This window comes from Triturus cristatus, chromosome 12 (assembly GCF_964204655.1).
Source record: "Triturus cristatus chromosome 12, aTriCri1.1, whole genome shotgun sequence".
Classification (NCBI taxonomy): Eukaryota; Metazoa; Chordata; class Amphibia; order Caudata; family Salamandridae; genus Triturus; species Triturus cristatus.
Genome location: NC_140595.1, coordinates 51,110,411 through 51,130,503, shown reverse-complemented (window position 1 = coordinate 51,130,503; position 20,093 = coordinate 51,110,411). Strand labels below are relative to the sequence as shown.

General features: G+C 45.9%; 1 long non-coding RNA gene across 1 annotated transcript in view; it reads left to right on the top strand.

Annotated features, from left to right (window-relative positions):
- The window catches only part of LOC146772425 (uncharacterized), a 442,975-nt gene that overhangs the window by 56,287 nt on the left and 366,595 nt on the right, over positions 1 to 20,093 (top strand). The window lies entirely within an intron of this gene.

Here is a 20,093-nt window from a genome sequence, read left to right as displayed (position 1 = left end):
ATCTGTGAGATATGGGAGACTCAGGAACCCCGCATCACACTCTGCAGGGCGCCCCATCACTTAGTGTGCCCCGCTCCATCAGGACGCCTTGCGGTATTCTCGCGCTTCATAAAACTGAAACTGTTTTCATTCATTCTTGTCTTTTCTGCTGTCTTTGGCATTTTTGTAAGAAATGTCTGTCTTGTTAAAGTCTTAATTAATTTCAGAGTCTAAAAGTGAGGCAGGCGTTGTGCTTGGTGAATTATTTTGTAAAGTAGCTCAGAGTTGTGGTGGATGCCCGCAAAGGTCAGAAAGGAAAGGCAAAGAGCGTCGATGAACGTGAGGTCAACTGGATTGGCGCGATGTGACCTTTAGGAAAAGTGCCTCAGGTCACCGTTCTGTGCTGCACTACTTTGAGAAACAAGTGTCCGTTTTATTTATTTTTGGGGGTTTTTTTAAGCCCGAGCTCAGCTCAAGGGCATTGGAGCTCTTTATATGAGCACCAGTTACATTACACAAGGTCAGACTCATATTTTTCCGGCATGAGAATATTAACAGATTTGCCCAAAATCACAGGGTGTTGAGCTGACGCCAAGACTCCAGCGTAGTTCCCCATTCCCAAAGTTGACAGCTCTGGCCGTAACGCCACACCTCTCCCATTCTTTCCTTGTGTAAAGCCCCCGTCCATGAGTAGGGTAGTTACACAAAATACTCTCGAGTATTAGCTTATGGGGTGAGAGAGCAGGGGAGAGTGGAACCTTTAACGCCAACTTCTCTCCTTGAACAAACTAGGACCCTCTGCAGAGCAGTCATGAATAAAGCAATCCCTTTATCTCCCCCACAACTCTGTTTCCCGAAATCCCAGAAAGTTCTTAAAAGAGCGTTCACCCCCAGATTTAAGAGATATTATGTTGAAGATGGTTGAGTTATCGGAAGCCTTGTGTGCTGTTCCAGGAGGAGACGCGAGGCTGCACCGTTTGTGGACACCGATGCCTCAGCAGGTGATACTCCCACAATCCCCCGCGCGCAGCGCGTGCGGCCGCGGCGACGCCCCCACGCGCCGCCCCCGCACGCACCTGGGCGGGAGCGGGGGCCCCGCCCGCGCCACCTTCGCCTCCCGGAGGTGTTGACGAGCGGCGGCCTGACACAGATCGCCCTAGAACTGCCTCCCAGGCGCGGCCGGCAAATTGATTTCCGGCCTAGTCCGCGGGCCGTAATCAGTTCATCACTTTAAAATATTAATGCAATACGCCTTTGCCAGTTTCCCAATTACCCTAATTGAAGCCAAATTGGTTAAGAAGGCCCAATGCAGAGTTTCAGGGGCTTAGTTCTATCAGATGACAGATTTAAACCCCAATAATCCTGTTAGGGCTCAAAGCTGCTAACGCTTAGAGGCGCTGTGTCAGCTTCACCGGGGAGGGCGGGGCGGGACAGGTGGGACGACGCGGCTTCGGGGGCGGCGGGGTGAGGTGACGCGGGGGCGGTTGTTGCTAGTTTGTGCAAGATGCCTCGTGTCGGCCGGACATTGACAAGATCACAGGGTTAGAGTATCCTTCCAGAGGTGTGTGGGGTCATGTGGGGCGCTGACCTTTGTGGGAAGTTCAGCTAGGGAGGGTTCTGACCCCCAGAGCATCGCAAGGGGGACGCTCGTTGTTGAGCTAGCCCAGTGTGCGCAGCGGCGCTTTCAACTACAGGTGCTCGCACTTTATAGTCCGGCGCACTGGGATTGTGCGATTTTGAGGCCGCTGTGTTTTCCACATAATTAGGGAATTGCCTCACTTCCCACACAGTCCATCATCTGCTGCATAATGTGCAGATTTTAACAAAAATAAATTGTTTCAGGCTCAAAACAAGTTACTAAAAACACTGCAAAGCATGTTACGGCGCAGTTAAAGGCCCTTCACAAAGTTTTGTCTGGTCACCTTTCTGTTGCTTATGGCGGCATTTGGATGTGAAACTGGTACTCATGGGGACAAACATTTGTCCAGATAGTGCTAACGTGTAAAAATGGCAAACTAATGAGGTAATACTATCACAAAATGTGCCACGCTGCACATAATTTGCTTTTTCTTGGCGTATAATTTAGTCAAGCCTGCCAGATAACGTGGTCCTTCCTTGCCGCATAATTCCAGTGGCCCTGGTTATCATCAGGAAAAGAGCCAATGTGACTTTCCTGAACTGAGCTCGAAACTACGAATTCCAGATTCGTTTTCGTAATAACTGAGGCAAGCAGAGGAAGGCTGGCCTACGAGTATAGCAGAATGTTACCTGGCTATGTAATGCTTCCAAAAGATTGTGGGCCTGGAGCTTGTCAATTACCCCCTGACATGTAGCTGTCCCTGCCCCAGCTCTACCAGACCTCATAGGATCATTCTGATCAAGCGGGCATGCACATTTTAAACGTTCTTCCTTATTTACGAGCAACAAGCAGCCACAGATGCAGTTTTATATACTACATACATATAGATGCAAATATTGTTCTATTTAGCCAAAGGTGAGCACCGATGAGCAGAATCACTTATAGTGTCAGAGACACACAGCGATCTGTACCTGGGCAAGAACATGCATGCGTTGGCAGTCAGTGCCCTGTACCTGGACACGCGTGCGCAGGGCGGTAGACACTACTCCTTTCTTTCTCTCGCCCCAGCTCTCTTTCTCTCTCTCTCTGACACACACACACACTTACATACATGTGTCAAGTCAAGTCAAAAATACTTTTATTGATTCTTTAAAAATCTTAAAAGGATGGCAAACCATCATAAAACACAAACACTAACATTACATACATGTGCTCTATCTCACACACACACACATATATATGTGTGTGTGTGTGTGTATATATATATATATATATATATATTTGCAACCACACTCCACACACAGGGGTAAATACAACCAAAGAAGCATAGACACATACACACAGGACACTATACTTTCAGAAGTACAAATAAAGCAAAAAATGACCATAAAAAGTCTCATTATTTGAAAAAAGTGAAGACAGTCCCTCCTCTCATTTGCTGAATTTGTTCATTTCTGGCTCTGAGCACCTGTCGAGCTACCCGTCCCTGATGCCCCTAGCTTTTAGGGGCTCTGCGCTGAATGAACCAGCCAGACCCTACTCACATTTGAGGGCACCGACCAGCCCTCCTCACATCTTAAGGAGTCGACCCAACACAATCACCTCCGATGGTGTCAGTCCAACCCTCTTTTTTATGGCGTGTCCATCCATCACCTACTCATCTCTGACAGAACTGTTTTTGACCTACTGACCTCTGAAGAACCAATCCCAACCCCACTTTTCCCTGAAGGAACCATCAAACCTATCAGAGGTAAAGAACTTCCACTATCAACTCATCTCTGAAGGAACTGGCCCCACAGCTCCCCGAAGACGGTGTAAATCTAACCTACGTGTCTCTAAAGGAACCATCCTGGCTGTGGTCATCTCTGCACGAACTGACCCAACTCTACGAAGAACTGTAGGAACACTCCCAACACAGTTTCCTTAATCCTAATTACTTCCGAAGGAAAATCCCAAACTTCCTCCCCTTTGACGGAACCATCCCTCGCTCGCTTTTGAAGAGATCCACCCCAGCCTACTCACTTTTTAACAAATCTTCCCTTTCTTTTTCACCACAGAAAGAACAATAATAACTTATCGCTGAAACATTAATCCGACCACAGGCATCTCTGAAGGACCCACATCAATTCTGCTCACAACTGTAATGACCATCGCCACACTTTTCGGCTCTGAAAGAAACGTTCCTAATCCATCCACCCTCAAAGGAACCATCCTTGCGTCAATCACTATTACCGATATTGGTATGCAACTCACATATGAAGTAAACATCCGTATCCTGCCGCCCTCCTGAGCTCCACACCCCTTCGGATGCCAAAAAACCCTTGTTCTTCTTTGAAGGAAACTTCCTTCCTTCGCTGTCATGATACCACTAGGACATTGTTCCGCGATAGTAAACCTCCTCGACACCAATGAAAACGACTGTGCTCACCTCTGAAGGAACCTTCCAAAGTCAGCTGTAGGGCATGCATCTATAGATTGCTTAGAATTGATATATGAATGCCCCACTACACCCATTTGACATTAGCAAAGCCTACCTGCTTACAGCCAACTTCATCGGTAAGCGCTACGAAAGTGGCAGTGCCAGACAGCCTAGATTAGTTGATAGTCAACCTATGTAAAGTAAATTTCCCAAGTCCGCCATTGCTTACACTGAATACTTCACAGACAACCCCTCTTATGTCCATAATCCTGTAGTATGTGAGTGTGCCACAATTTTTAAACTATCTTAACTCCTTCCACATATTACACTCAAAGTAGTTGAGCTTCCACGCGGGGAAAGGGCTAAAGCTGGGACCGCCCGTTGGATGACACAAATAAGGGGTTCTCTGCTCACCCTACTCGTGATAAGCTGTGGTTTCTACTCTGTATACCACAGCATTCTATTTCATCGACTTTTCAAGTCGCCCATTACCTCATATGTGCTTGCTTCGTTCCTGACCAACCACATCCAGAAACCCAACCTTCACCGCTTCCTCACTGACACCACTCCAGCGAGCTGCTGACTCCACTTTCATGTTTGTCCCCTGACACCTCTCGCTCAGTTTGCACTTAGAACTAACTTTTATAAGTAGAATTTATCATGTTCCAATTTAAGAATGAAGCCTGCGGGAGAGCTTAGAGAGCAAAATAGACTTTACGTTCTTACAATATGAAGAGTTACTGGCCCTTTACTGCACATTGAATCTAATTTTTGAAGCAGTATATACTATGTCTCTACTCAAGGACACATTTTGTGTTTATCTTGCTCAATTTGCACATAGAACCAATTTTTGGATTAAATGTTTTTCATGTCTCAATTTAAGAATGAAGCCTGCGTTTTCCAGCTTTTGCTGGCCTATGCTCTTTACACTTTTAAATTACGAATATTACTTGACCACTTCTGTAATGATTAATCTTAGACAAAGTGATTATCAAGTCTTATTTTCAATTTTGAAGCCGTGTTTATCTTGTTTCTTTTGTGCCAAAATTGTTATGGTTTTAATTAACTAAACAATAGAATTGACCTTACCTGACATCTCTTTAGCAGTGTCCCCCTGAAACCTCTTCAACGGTTGGTGCCCATCACCTCTTTAACGGTTGGTGCCCTGATACCTCTTTAACGGTTGGTGCCCTGATACCTCTTTAACGGTTGGTGCCCTGATACCTCTTTAACGGTTGGTGCCTGGACACCTCTTTATTGGTTGTCCCCCTGACACCTCTTCAACGGTTGTACCCCTGACACCTGTTTAACGGTTAGTGCCCTGATACCTCTTTAAAGGTTGGTGCCCTGATACCTCTTTAATGGTTGGTGCCCTGATACCTCTTTAACGTTTGGTGCCTGGACACCTCTTTAACGGTTGTTGCCCTGATACCTCTTTATTGGTTGTCCCCCTGACACCTCTTCAACGGTTGGTGCCCTGATACCTCTTTAACAGTTGGTGCCCTGATACCTCTTTAACGGTTGGTGCCTGGACACCTCTTTAACGGTTGGTGCCCTGACACCTCTTTAACGGTTGTACCCCTGACACCTCTTTAACGGTTGGTGCCCTGATACCTCTTTAACGGTTGGTGCCTGGACACCTCTTTAACGGTTGTTGCCCTGATACCTCTTTATTGGTTGTCCCCCTGACACCTCTTCAACGGTTGGTGCCCTGATACCTCTTTAACGGTTGGTGCCCTGATACCTCTTTAATGGTTGGTGCCCTGATACCTCTTTAACGGTTGGTGCCCTGACACCTCTTTAACGGTTGTACCCCTAACACCTGTTTAACGGTTGGTGCCCTGATACCTCTTTAACGGTTGGTGCCCTGATACCTCTTTAACGGTTGGTGCCCTGATACCTCTTTAATGGTTGGTGCCTGGACACCTCTTTAACGGTTGTTGCCCTGATACCTCTTTATTGGTTGTCCCCCTGACACCTCTTCAACGGTTGGTGCCCTGATACCTCTTTAACGGTTGGTGCCTGGACACCTCTTTAACGGTTGTTGCCCTGATACCTCTTTATTGGTTGTCCCCCTGACACCTCTTCAACGGTTGGTGCCCTGATACCTCTTTAACGGTTGGTGCGCTGATACCTCTTTAACGGTTGGTGCCTGGACACCTCTTTAACGGTTGTTGCCCTGATACCTCTTTATTGGTTGTCCCCCTGACACCTCTTCAACGGTTGTACCCCTAACACCTGTTTAACGGTTGGTGCCCTGATACCTCTTTAACGGTTGGTGCCCTGATACCTCTTTAAAGGTTGGTGCCCTGATACCTCTTTAAAGGTTGGTGCCCTGATACCTCTTTAACGGTTGTTGCCCTGATACCTCTTTATTGGTTGTCCCCCTGACACCTCTTCAACGGTTGGTGCCCTGATACCTCTTTAACGGTTGGTGCCCTGATACCTCTTTAACGGTTGGTGCCCTGATACCTCTTTAACGGTTGGTGCCTGGACACCTCTTTAACGGTTGTTGCCCTGATACCTCTTTATTGGTTGTCCCCCTGACACCTCTTCAACGGTTGGTGCCCTGATACCTCTTTAACGGTTGGTGCCCTGATACCTCTTTAACGGTTGGTGCCCTGATACCTCTTTAACGGTTGGTGCCTGGACACCTCTTTAACGGTTGGTGCCCTGATACCTCTTTAACGGTTGGTGCCCTGATACCTCTTTAACGGTTGGTGCCCTGATACCTCTTTAACAGTTGGTGCCTGGACACCTCTTTAACGGTTGGTGCCCTGATACCTCTTTATTGGTTGGTGCCTGGACACCTCTTTATTGGTTGTCCTCCTGACACCTCTTTAACGGTTGTCCCCCGGACACCTCTTTAACGGTTGTTGCCCGGACACCTCTTTAACGGTTGTCCCCCTGACACCTCTTTATTGGTTGTCCCCCTGACACCTCTTTAACGGTTGCCTGCCTTTGCACCTCTTTAACGGTTGCCTGCCTTTGCACCTCTTTAACGGTTGTCTCCCGGACACCTCTTTAACGGTTGTTGCCCGGACACCTCTTTTAGGGTTGTCCCCCTGACACCTCTTTAACGGTTTTCTGCCTTTGCACCTCTTAACGGTTGTCCCCCTGACACCTCTCTAGCAGTGTCCCCCAGGTAGCACTTTAATGGTTGTCCCACAGGCAGCACTTTAAGGGTTATGTTTGACTGATGACTTTTCAGGGAAAAAACAAGCTACATGGCCACTCCTACGGGAACATGACTCATTGAATATTGAGCTCAATCCCACACTTGTGGTGTATCCAAACCTTGATGCATCTAAGCTTTGTGAAAATCATAGAATACAAAATAAAAGTAATGTACCCCAGTGCAAGCCGTCTATCAAAGCCAGTTACATCTCCTCATCTTCAGCCAATCAGCTCAAGCCGTGAACCAAAGAGCTGACTTTCAGCCTGGACTATGGCACGCGGTGAGGTGACAGTTCTGGTACCAACAACCTTCCGCTTTTCTCTCATCCCTCTTTTATCTGCTCTCTTACCATCTCGCAGTCCACTTACCTGCTGTCTCTCACCTATCCATTTCTTGCCAACTTGCCCATCCTATTTTCTTTGTTATTGTCTAGTTCCCACTCTATCGACCTATGAATCCATCTGCCCTATCTCTTCTATCCTTTTTTACTGCCACTTCCTAAATGCTCACATCTTTCAGCTTCTCTGTTTCCTTTTTAACTCCTTGTTGCCTTCCCTTGGTATATTCTCCCTTCGGTCTGTTTTCTGTGTCTTTTCCTTTATCTCCAGATATCTCCACCCGCACACCCCAACAGGTATTGCTTTCGGTGTGGGTGAACTGTGAGACGGAGCGGTCTCTTAACATCTGCCAAAGACCCCTGCCCTGTCTTAACAGAACAGGGGCAGCCATTGAGCTTTGACACCCCCTACTCTGAGCCCCCACTCTGATGATGGTTTAAGATCTTTAGCCCAACCATTGCCACAAGATAGTCGCCTGTGCCACCTCTTGCCTGGTAGTGAAGTGGCCTAAAAAAGCCTGGGCAGGACTGGAGAGCTATGTGCTCCCTGGGGAGACCATGCACTCACCTCTTGAAAGGGCGTACTGATGCAGAGTGCGGCCAGCAGTCCATAGTGAGGTGTACTGACTCAGAGTGCGGCCCAGCACATTCCTTGGCTGCACCGATTGTTGCTCGTTGAGTGCAGCCCATAGCAGGTGCATGGCAAGAAGTACAGATAGAATGTGGGCAACGTGCATTCCATGCATCTTCAGCTTCGTCTGATGCAGGGAATGGCTGCAAAGCACTTCTTGTTGTGAAGTACTGAAGAAGATGGGGCGACTGCCAGGCACCTTTCAACAGGGTTTAATGATGTAGAAAAAGTGGCCCCACACATTCCTTGGCATGATCTAATGTAGAAGATAAATTGGTCTCCATGCACTCCTTGTTGAGGTGTACTGTACTCCATGGCATGATGCAGTGATGGAGGGTACAGCCCATGTGTTCCATGGCATGATATACTGGTGAAGGTTGAGTGCTCTCCTTGTGGTGTAGGGCATGACATACTCCTGTAGATAGAGCAGTCTCAACGCGCAACATGGCACGAGGCACTGAGGTAGATAAAGTGGTCCCTGTGTGGCCCTTGGAATGATGCATTGATGTGGAGCACTGCTCAATGGCATGATGCACTCATGTAGAAAGAGTGGTCCCTATGTGGTCCATGGCATGATGCACTTGTGTAGACAAAGTGATTAATCCATGCGGTCCAAGGCTTGACGCACTGATGTAGATAAAGGGGTCTGTATGCAGTCCACGGCTCGACGTATTGATGTAGATAGAATGATGCCCACACAGTCCATTGCAAGAAGTACTGATGTAGACTGTATCTCCAGGGCACGGTGTACTAAAGAAGGTAGAGGGGTCCCCATGAGTTCCATCTTGGGGTGCACCAATGAAGAGTGCAGTCTCAAAGTGTTCTACGGCATGACGCAGCATGATGTACTGCTGAAGATAGAATAATTCCTAGATGGTCCATATGACATGACGTACTGATGTAGATAGAATGGTCCCAGGCAGTCCATGGCACGATGCACCCAGGTAGAGTATGTCTTTATGGCATGAAATTCCAAGGAAGATAGTGGTCTCCATGAGTTCCATCGCGGTGCGCACTGATGCAGCCTGCAAGCGTTCTTAGGCATGACGTACTGATGCACAGTCCTTCCCCAAACACCGTTGACCGTACGTGCTGCTTTAGCTCAATGGCTACCATTCCGTGACAGTATCTGCTGATGCAGCCTCGCAGTCTTGAGAAATCTTATTATCAATTTGCACTTTTAACAGGCATTATTGGAGCCCTAATGTGGTGATCCCATTATCAATTTTTCAATTTGTGGGATAGGCCTGGCCTCCGTTTCTTGCATCTCAGTACTTGGAGCAACGCAGGGAGGTAGTCGCGGGGGAAGCTGTTGGAACAGAGGCAGCGCGGTACCAGGGATCACAGAGGCTCTCACCATCCTCAGGTGATGAGTAGACCAAGCACACAGACTCATTCTCCTTCACCTTGTTTTGCTTGTTGACAGAGGTGGACAGATCACTGCCTGAGGCACCCTTCGCCCCTGTTGGCTTAAGATAACATGAACACATGCATGCCATGTGCACATGCAATAATGAGGTGACTGAAAGGGCTGGTGAGAGTCAGTAAACAGGCTACACATTTATACAACATGCAGTATTTAAAATTTCAAGTGCAGGTGGAGTAGAACAGTGTGTTATGTTATTCAGATTTGAGGGCGCACATATCACCCGTGAGGGTATCCTGGCATGTGAGAAGGAGATTGTAGGAAAGTGGGTTTCCTATGCAGTAAACCCCCCCCCCCCTACACTTTTTGCCAGGGGTCTGATGCACTTTGACTTGATGTGCCCTGTGTCCCTGCCAATCGGGTTCCCTGGGACTGTGTTCTCTCCCAAAAACTGTACCTTTGTACTCCCAATTGGCAACACTCTGGCCACACATAAGCCCCTTGTAAAAGGTTCCATGGGTACCAAGGGTACTGTTACCAGGGAAGGCCTCTAAAGGCTGCACCACCTATTGTGTCACTCTTAAGGGCCCTGCACCCTAACTGCCACACACTGCCATTACTGACCGCGTGTTTTGGTGCGCAGAAAAGTGAAGAGTTGACATGGCACACATCCCAGTGCCCATGACCGGTTGGATCATGTAACCCTTTTGTTTGACACATCCCTGTGTGCCATGCCTGCAACCCACTGCCTGGAGCTCAGGTAAGTCACCTCTCTTGCAGGGTGCACTAGCTCCCAGGTGAGGGTACAGTTGCATGAGCACTGTACCCCTACCGTGTCTAAGTCCCTTCTTGGACATTGTAAGTGCAGTAAGGCCATAAAGAGTATATGGTCTGGAAGTTGGTCAATACGAACTCCACAGCTCCATTATAGCTTTACTGAAATCTTGGAAGTTTGGTAGCAAACTTCTCAGCACATTAAACCCACACGGATGCCAGAGTGGAATTTAATGTAAAATGCACATAGAGGGCATCTTAGAGCCTGGTATGGTTCCTGAATGGCTGCCTGCCATTTGCTACCACCGGACCCTTTTCTGGACCCCTGGGTAGAGAGGCGTCGCTCTCTGGGTTCAGAAACAAAGCCCATCCTGGGCAGCAGTGTCATGCCTTCTCCCCCAGGATGGGCTGGGTCACCGAAGGAGAAGCTGCAAATGCCTGCCGCCTTTGCAAGTTGTCCTTGCCTTTTGCTGCCCCCAGCAACTGTCTCCCACCGTTTCTTACCCCCACTTTGAGCGGGGGAATCGGTGGGAAAACCTAGTTAGGAGGAAAGGTGTGCCCGCCTTTGTCAACCCCACCCCTCAGGTAGGGGAGGCAGAAGGTGAGGCACACATCTCAGCCCCCTCCATCTTGAAGATGAGGGAACCCAGCCAATTAGAGAGAGGCTTATGCCCCCCCTCCCCCTACAGGGTGTCATAATAGGGGGTGTACCCCCCCCCCCCCAAGGAAGGGACTCATTGGTTCTGACCTGCACACCCCTGTAACGCCTCGAAAATTTAGTATTTAGAGGCAACCTTGAACCTTGTCTCCTCAGATTCAAGGAAGAAAGAAGAAGAACTGAAGAGCTGTGCTGACCCAGAAAGAAGAGGACACCTACTGCTTTAGCCCCAGCCCTACTGGCCAGTCACAAATCCGACATGCCTACAGTGAAACTCCGGCATGTCCAGCAGCCCCCAGAGCCCAGAGGATCTGCCCTGCAACCATATTAAACACTCCGTTTTCCGTGAGCACCGGGTTTGCTCAAACAAAGACTCCAAGACCAGAACCCGGATTCAGGCGGCTCCGCGGTTCTGCACCCAATGTCCACGGCCCGTGTTAGAGTGGCCCAACACCAGGAGGAGGTCTCTACAGTGATCCTGACCTGGTATCTCGTGATCCCCGACCTCCCTCAGGCTTCAAGACAATGCCTGCAGCCTCAACCAGAAGGGCCCCCCGACCGCAGCTGGTGAGAAGACCCGAGGCAAAAGACACCCCTGCACCCTACGCCCCACAGCCTTGGGTGGCCCAACCGACGGTGTCTAGGCATCCCTCAAGAACCCAACGTACCTCTCCAGCTGGTGGTCGCCTTCAGGACATCTCCCTGCCTGAGCCGGCAGCATCTTTACCAAACCAAAGCTCTTCATTGGAATCCACAGGGTCCCCAACAACTCCTTGGCACTCTGCACCCGGCCGCCCCTGTGCTGCTGGTGGTGCAGCTCCTGTGCTGATTGTTGGCCCCTCCAATGCTGAACTTAACCCCAGGAGCTTTGCTCCCACACCAAGTGGCGTGCTCGTAAGCAGCCCCTAACCGAAGGCTCCCTTAGCTCCATTGGTTAACATTGGGCCCCTGCACTCTGTAACCAGACACCCCAGTGCCCCTGGTGGTGCACTTTGAGTGCCCAACTGGACCATGGGAAATCTTGGTCCTAATCCCTAAGACTCCCCCTTGTAAGTAGTTTACTTACCTGAGAAACCGCATATCCTTTTTTCCCCTATAGGAACCAATGTTACGAGTTTTGTTCCTAAAATTGTTGAGTTGAACTTTTTGTATGAAAAGAAAAGTAACTATGTTGCAAACCTGAAAAGGTCCTACTTACCTTGTATTACAGGATCCCCGGTGTGGTATCTAGGCATACCACCAGGAGTAGTTTATGTAATCCAAAAGCAATCTAAACGTATTCAAAAAGTAATTACTCTGTAATTTAAACGGTTTTGAAACATATACAAACCTGTAACAATTGCATATTCAACCACAACTGCATTTCCTTGCACAGTCTTTTGCATTTACGAGTGTACTTCCCTGTGCCAAGTCGTGCTTGGTTTAAGAAATAAAACTTAAGTATAACTTTTTTACACTTACCGTATTGGTCTGGATTTTGTCTCTGAGTGTGTGTAGTCAGTCCTTGATTGAGTGAATACAATAAAAGCTTAACACACCCTCCTGATCGGCCTAACTGCTCGCCCACACTACCACAAAGAGAGCCGTTAGTACTTATCTAATTTAGTCTCTGCTATACCGCTGCTGTCGATTACAGATTAATGATTTTAGTTATGACATATAGACAAAACCGGAGCTTAAATCTCGATAAATTTTCAACAGAAAACCCTGCTCCAGCACCGCTGGGGACTCCCCGGACTCTGTCCGCACTACCTCACTTTGGTATAGTATATACAGAGCCAGCTTCCTACAGAGATGAATTGGCCCAACTAGGAGAGCCTATTGGAAGAGTCAGGTTTTAAGTTTCTTGCAGAGTTCGAGGCCGGACCAGGCAGCTCTTATGTAGAAGTGAAGCTCACTCCAAGCTTTCAAGGCGATGTGTGGGAAAGAGCGGCCTCCAGCGTTGGCTCACTGTGTGTGAGGGATGTGGACACGGAGTCGGCTATCGGAGGGAAGGTGTCTAGCCAGGGTGTGGATGTGGGTGTTGTTGTTGAGGTAGGCTGGGCTGTGGGAATGTGGAGCTTTGTGGGTGTGAGTGAGGAGTTTGAGAATGGAGCACTTGTGGATTGAGAGCCTGTGGAGATCTTTGAGGGGTTTGGTGGTTTGAGTGCAGTGAGGAAGGTTGCATGTAAGAAAAAGCCTACTATTAAACTACTATCAGTGCACACCACATATATCCCGTCACCGGGGTCCGCTCTGACCCCTGGTCCAATCACCGTACTCTTATTGTTTGGTGAAGGACCCACAACACCCCTAGGCCAACTCTCTTGGTTCTTCTGCAATCCTTTGACTACATCAAGGTTGGATTAGCTGTTGCCCTCCGAAATGTCACCCTTGACCTCTGAGCCTTTACCTTGCAAACCAGGAGCCTCTACTACTACTACTGCCTTGTTCATAGTTGTAACAAATTTGTACCACCAAGCCGCTGCTCAGTCTGGGGAATGTTGGGAGTTTGTTGATCCCCATTGCTTGCACTCCAATTCCACCAGAAAGTGAAAGGAAACTGCAGCGGACCCTTATGGGGACCGGCCGTCCGGCGTCGCCTCATGATGATATCACCACTTCGGTTGCTAGTTTGTTTAAATCAGTGAGTAAGTAAGGGAATGGTCACCAAAGCAACTCCACTGCAGTCCCCATCACAGATCACCCTGCATTGTTGTCTCACCCTGGGTGGTACCCTGCGTCCATTTGTCCTGATGAATTGGTCTCTCCCTCTCTCTCTTTCTCTCTCTCGCCCTCTCTCTCTCTCTCTCTTTCATTCGTCCTCTCTCTCTCTTTCCTTCGCCCTCTCTCTCTCTCCTTCGCCCTCTCTCTCTCTTTCCTTCGTTCTCTCTCTCTCTCTCTCTTTCCTTCGCCCTCTCTCTCTCTCTCTTTCCTTCTCTCTCTCTCTCTCTCTCTCTCTCTCTCTCTCTCTCTCTCTCTCTCTCTCTCTTTCCTTTGCCCTCTCTCTCTCTCTCTTTCCTTCGCTCTCTCCCCCTCTCTCTTTCCTTTGCCCTCTCTCTCTCTCTCTCTCTCTCTCTTTCCTTCGCCTTCTCTCTCTCTCTCTCTCTCTCTCTCTCTCTCTCCCTCTCTCTTTCCTTCGCCCTCTCTCTCTCTTTCCTTCGCTCTCTCTCTCTCTCTCTCTCTCTCTCTCTCTCTCTCTCTCTCTCTCTTTCTCTCTCTTTCCTTCACCCTCTCTCTCTCTTTCCTTCGCTCTCTCCCTCTCTCTCTCTTTCCTTTGCCCTCTCTCTCTTTCCTTCACCTTCTCTCTCTCTTTCCTTCACCCTCTCTCTCTCTCCCTCTCTCTCTTTCCTTTGCCCTCTCTCTCTCTCTCTCTCTTTCCTTCGCCTTCTCTCTCTCTCTCTCTCTCTCTCTCTCTTTCCTTCGCCTTCTCTCTCTCTCTCTCTCTCTCTCTCTCTCTCTCTCTTTCCTTCGCCTTCTCTCTCTCTCTCTCCCTCTCTCTCTCTTTCCTTCGCCCTCTCTCTCTCTCCCTCTCCCTCTCTCTTTCTCTCTCCTTCGCCCTCTCTCTCTCTCTTTCCTTCGCTCACTCTCTCTCTCTCTCTCTCTCTCTCTCTCTCTTTCCTTCGCCTTCTCCCTCAGCCTTAAAACAACCCTCTCTACCTTTGCCCATCAGACATAACTACACACTCAGTTACAGCTTTATTGGCACTCTCCTCTGTCGCACCTTCTAACCCTTGCTTTAAGAATCCTCATCCACGTCTGGGCTTCAAGTGCAGTCTTGACTTTTTTTGTTATTTTTCAGCAGTCGGAGCTCTGAGTTAACAGTTGGCGCAGCCTTTATGCGACTGCGCTGCACCTGGAAACTCAGTGTGACTTCATAAATGTGCACAATTACTACAGCATCAACAGCTACATCTAATGAGACAACTGGCATTGGCACCGCCAACAGGTCTGGTGTTGGATGCCAGCCTTTGTCAAAGCCTGTTTTTGTGTTGTCATGGGTTTTGTAAAACATAATTATTGGTGAATCTTCCAGGCTCTCATCAATCTAAAACGAATTGTAGCTAAAAGCAAAAATATTTTTGGTCTCAAAAAGGACATATTGCCTGGCACTGAAAGGAACTACTTTGTTTGTGGAGGTGCTTCTTGTGAAAGGACAGAATGCTGCCACTCACCATGAAGTTTTGGTCTGTGTGTCTGTCTGTCTCTGCTCTCCTTTATCTCACTCTCTCTTTATTTTCATCATCTCCCCTCCTCCTTTTCCCACTTCTCTGTGTCCTTTCCTCCGCGTGCTACCTCTCTTTCTCAGCTGTAAACCTACGGAAAGTTAATTTTGAGCTGAGCAGAAAATATACGTGTAAGAATACATCTACTTGCCCGTCGTCAATCTATACCTAAGATACAACGTCCCAAGGATACTCCGTCCATCCCAAAAAGGGCTGAGCGTCTCCATGTTGCGATTTCATTCTCTCTGACTTTTTTCTGAACATTTTGCAGACACCCTGTGATATATGTTGTTACTAGGTATTTGTATAAATAGCGCAGTGTTTCCCAACAGCGGCTTCTTGGCGCTCTATGCAGACCTTGATCTTTAGTAGGGGTTCAGCCACCCGAAATTGTTCACTGGGGGATTTTGTTCCCGAACCTCATGGGTGTTGGTGGGTGATCCCAAGAGTGGTGTTATCTTCACCGAGGTGAGTCTTAAAAGCAGGAGGGGAGATCTTGCAACCTTTGTGAATATCGAGTGTGTGGCGAATGCCTTGAGTAGGGTGACCCCCGGATTCCAGATCATGACGGACACTGTCGCCAGTCCTGAACGTTTAATTTCCAGCTTCAAATCGTTGCTTTCAGGTGGTTTGGACTAATTAGTGGAACAAAACAAGACTACAAAACCCACAATGCACTTATTATCCTGGAAAAGTAAAGGACTGGAAACGCTTTCTTTAATGGCCTGGATGTGGATCGGAACAAGTTATGTGAGAATTCTAAATATCTTGTGTCAGCTAATGCAATGTTTTCCAATTGACCTGTAATCAGGGCCTGCTCTAGGGCGGTGCGATCGGTGCCACCGCACAGGGCGCTGACTTGGGGGCGGGGGCGCCATGCTTATTGTTTTAAAAGCACATGAGGTCACGTTCCTTGTCCCAACAATTTTAAAGCCTCCATAAAAATGTCAAGATAACTCCAGTGATCAATGATCTGAGACCAGAGCTTTGTCTGGTAGTGGAAGTTTTGACTCCTCATAGCACAGAGGGTTAATGTGCCTGCTGCAAAGAATGTGTCCCATTCAGATCACAAAGTTCACATACTATAAATAGGTCAGTATGTTATCACTTTTGTCAGAGAGATTCTTTTGTTGCTTGCAGTTTATAAGCTAAAATCCTAATACAGGGCAGTGAGCTATTAACTATCAAAGTGGTGCATGCAAACTGCAAGGAAAATATTAGAGCTACATGCTTTTTTTGTGCCTAGTCTTTCCTTATTCTGATATTGCAAAAAAGGTTCATTTGGGTAAAAAACAATTCTTAATATTAAAGAAAAAACCCCAACAATGGTGTTACATTTTAAATTCTGAATGTGTGCTTTTCCAAACCAAGGACTCTTGAACTATACTGCCTACCAGTATGGATGACATGTGACTCCTACACCTTGTAGGCTTCTGTCTTATGTGACATATGCTACTCATTGATTTACACACGTATGATTGTCTCCATGCAATGTTGGTGTGATGTAAAGTGTTCTGACACCTTAAACTGGTATGAGTGGCGCTATACAACTAAATGAATCTAAGAGAGAATGGTTATGGAGACTTGGGGGGCATTGTCAAATGGTGGTAGTGAGGGAATCTGTGGCGAGGAGGTAATTGGGGTGGGGTGGGGGGGGGGGCGCGGGCTCCAGCAGAAACAAACACGCAGGGCTGGTTTGCCATTCCCCGTCTCATTGTAGTATACAAAAGTTTACAACGCAAGAATCGAGATGTGATTTTTCACCAGCTTTTGACTCCACACAGAGTGGTGATTTGTCTGCAGGATATTAGAAAGTATGTGTTAGTCCTAAGAAAACAAATTACAGTTTTTTCCTTCTCCATAGTCCGTGGTCCACAGCTCTCCCCCCGTATTCGCCAGAGGTTGTAAGGTTGGAATAGGAAGTATCTGACGGGTGTCTGGCGCCACCTAGCGGTCAATTTGGTTTGTTCATTTTCTCGATGCCTTCCTTAACACTATTGGAGCGGATCTTTCTGAACGGCCTTTAACGCCCCGCTATTTACACGTTCTCTTTCTTTACAAACTCCGATGGGTCCTCTGCGATCTCTGAGGGTAAGTTACGGCCTTTAAGAAGTCGACATTTTTAGAAAATGAATATCTCTGGTATTTTGGAAATCCAGAAACGGCTAAACCAGCGATCTTGACCTTTTGACTTCTGAGGACCCCAATGAATAACTGGGACACCAGGGACCCCATCTAAGCAATACTGAAAACTACAGAAACAGGTATACATTGAACGAATAGATACATTCTGAAATACTTTGTTTAATAGACGAAAGATATGCAAAAATCAAAATTTTAGTTTTAATGGGAAGGTTGGAGCGCTTCAAAATTTGGATTTATTTGTAAAAGACAAAGCTATGTAATAGGCTTTAAGATATTTATTTGTCTTTTTTTTCGCTGAATGTATGGTTTTTGTGGGTGCATATTAGTGCTTTGATTGAGGTCACTAATTGTCCATACTTCTTTTGCTGTACTTGAGATGCTCTCACCAATAAAGGTAAGGGTACCAAATTAATTTTTAGGTTCAAATTGTAAATTGTTTCACGTTTACAATACGTTTAAAAATTGTATTTTCTTTTTTTACATTTATCTTTATGTATATTTTGTTCTGCTAATATTTTATTATTAATTGTAAATTTATAATTTAATTGATTTTTAATTATGTTTATATTTTGTCTGTGGGCTGCTAGTTATGCAGGGGCATAGGATCAGAAGTTAATCAATTCATTGTATAACAATTATTTTTTAATTGATAATTGTTAATGAATATTAAATATGTAAATTTATTGTTTTTAGTTCTTTAATACATACATATTTTCATTCTAATTAATCATTTTTATATTAATAGTTTAATATTTTTCTATATTCATGGGGGTACTCCTATAAATATTGTATTTGAAGTGAAGTACTTTCCCTACTCTTGCTTACACTGCAGTAGGAATAATAAAATGAACCTCTTTGCAGTTAAACACTTTCCCTACTGTTGCGCTGTTTGGAGTGGAAATACTAGATTTTATCCCTCCGAAATCCAAAACGTTCCCTACTGTTGCACAGACTGGAGTGGGAATAGTAAATTGAACTCCTCCGAAATCCAGCAATTTCTCTACTGTTGCCCTGTTTGGAGTGAGAACAGTAAATGTAACACCCCCCCCCCCAACCAAAAAAAAGTTCAACGCTTTCCCATCTGTTGCCCTGTTTGGTGTGAGAACAGTATATTTAACCCCCCTGAAATTCAACACTTTCCCTACTGTTGTATTGTTTGGAGTGTGAACAGTTAATTTAACCCCTCCAAAGTCCAACACTTTCTCTACTTATGCACAGACTAGAGTGGAAATAGTCAATTTAACCCCTCCGAAGTCCAACGCTTTCCCCACTGTTGCGCTGTTTGGTGTGGGAATAGTAGGTTTTACCTAATGCTCCCGGTTCCCCTTTCTACGGATTTATACAGATAAATACACATCGAAACCAGTCTATTTCCTTGTCTGTATTTATTTATAAATATTGCGAAATATGGAAAATAACAGGCAGGTTTTATTTCTCAGGGGGTTGTGACACAGAGGTGAAGGGTTTTGGGAGGTTCGAACCAGTGGAAGGGAGGATGGCATTTAGATATCTAAGCAATATTCTTTGAACCAGTAATATCTGGCCATGCTTTATGGTATGTGTGTTTAAAAGGACATATCTTGAGAAATGTGTCACTGCAGTTAAAAACATCCCACGGAAGCTCAGCAGCTGGTTACAGGCTTCTCAAAACAATTGCTCAGGGGGTTACGTGTTTGCTGCAGTAACATGCACGTAACCTACATGTAAATGGCTACAAAAGCTGTAAAATAGCTTTTCTGGGTTATCTACCTGCTGCAAAAATGTGATTGTATAAGGTAAACATTAGTGTAGATTTATTATGTTCAGTATCTGTTACATGATTTTAACACCAGCAAACATAGTGACAATGTGTCTCTGTGCTCCTCAGAGTCTCCAAATATCCCTTTAAAAAAGAAACACGTGAAAACATTCTCGCTTGTGGATGCGACGCTGTGAAGCGCCATGTTTAAAAGTGAAAGCCTTCTCTTCAAGAGAGCCATCAACTCTTCACCAGTCTTAACTAACACCTTTGTATTCCACTGCCCTTCAAAGACCATGGTGAGCTCAGATCTTTTATGGTATTGGACATGTCCTCGAGACATTGAGACCTGATGCTTCACTTGCGTAGAAGCCTTTTTTTATTAAAAAATTGTTTCACATCCTTCCTGCTACTAGTGAACAATGTACACTTATTTATTTGTGGATGGGCTATAGGAACACTTTTTGGCTCACCAAGACACATTGCTACAGTATATATCTGCTGTGGTGTGGTGATGGTCATACGTGTCCTCTGGTGAGAAGAATATTGTTAGAATGTGGAAAGTTTGTTTGCATGAAAGCCATCAAGTCACTATGCGTGTTAATTAAACCAAGTATATGTACATTTTCTATTTAAAAAATGTGGAAAAACACCACTCACAGCTTCTTCCTTCCCCAACATGAAAAAATAAATGCATAAAAATACTGATAAAACAAATAAAAAAATAAATATAGATAAATACAGACAGAAATGTTAAAAATAAATATAGATAAATACAGACAGAAATGTTAAAAAAATAAAATACCATAAAACCAGGAGACCTAATTTTACACTGCCGAAATCCAACGCTTTTCTTGCTGTTGCACAGACTGGAGTGGGAATAGTAAATTGTACCCCACCGAAGTGTGTGTTTTCATAGTGATACATTTTCAAAAAAATTAAATTAATATAATGTCAAATAAATATTAATTATGTTATACTATATATATATTTATACATAAACACGTGTTTGAGTGTTTATATAAGTATATATTTATATATATATATATATATATAGTATTAAATATTTGTGGAATTTATTGAA